This window comes from Octopus bimaculoides, chromosome 1 (genome assembly GCF_001194135.2).
Source record: "Octopus bimaculoides isolate UCB-OBI-ISO-001 chromosome 1, ASM119413v2, whole genome shotgun sequence".
NCBI lineage: Eukaryota > Metazoa > Mollusca > Cephalopoda > Octopoda > Octopodidae > Octopus > Octopus bimaculoides.
The window spans coordinates 92,599,780-92,600,908 of record NC_068981.1 but is presented as its reverse complement, the minus strand read 5'-3'; positions in this window follow the sequence as shown (position 1 = coordinate 92,600,908).

Sequence of the window (1,129 nt, the reverse complement as noted above, 5' to 3'; positions counted from 1 at the left end):
TATAATATGAAAATAATAACATTGATATTATTAACGCTAACCATTCTTTGAACACTAATAACATCATTTGTATTTCTGAAGTAAATTCGAATCGTATTCGTTTCCTTATCAGTAATTCCAAGGCTAGAAACACTATTTATCAATGTAAAATTACTTCTGGCACTGATGTCTTTTATTACATAGGTAGTTCATCATCTCAGTAGTCGAAAAAAAGATCTAATCATTACTCTGCATATAAACATATCAATAAAGGCATCAATACTTGGATTGTTAAATTAATTTGCTCTCTCAAGGAACATCAACAATTTGATTTGTAATGGAATATTCTATCTAGATCTTTTCCACAAGATAAAGGTAAATCATTTTATCCGCTCTTTAACGATGAACAGTTTCTGATCTTGTTCTCGAAGAATCCTCTTGTAAACACATTTAAAGAACGCGCTTATCGTTGCAATCATTAGCAAAAAACATACCTTTTGCTCTTATAAGTTATTTCTACCAATCTATAAAATTCGACCTTTAAATGTCGTTTTACAGTTCATTTCCACTAAAATATTTATTTCCACGCTTTCAAACCTTTATTCCCATTCATCTATCACACTATATTTATCCATTTTTAATTTTCTGCTAATTTGTTTCTCTTTTCTCGTACTCTTTCCCTAAATTACATTTGAAGTTAATTTATTAACGTTTGTTTTTTAAATAACTTGTCGGCGTTCCCCATAATCATATACGCGGTAATCACATTCGATTAAAATGGCTTTTTGATGTGTTTCGTTTCTCTTTTTTTCCAAGCGAGATGATTCCATTGTTTTACATCATTATATTTCCTCTGGAATATATCAATATTTACTTCGAAACATATGACGGAAGTATAAAGATTTGAATAACACCTGCGTTTGACTCCGTTTCTGAATCCATCTATCTGGCTGTCTGTCTGTTTGTCTGTCTGTCTGTCTGTCTATCTATATATCTATCTATATACATATATGTACAATTATATATATATATCTACACATACATATATATATATATATATATGCATGTAATTATATATATATAAATATATACATACATAAATGCATTTATATATATATATATATATATATATATATATATATATATATAT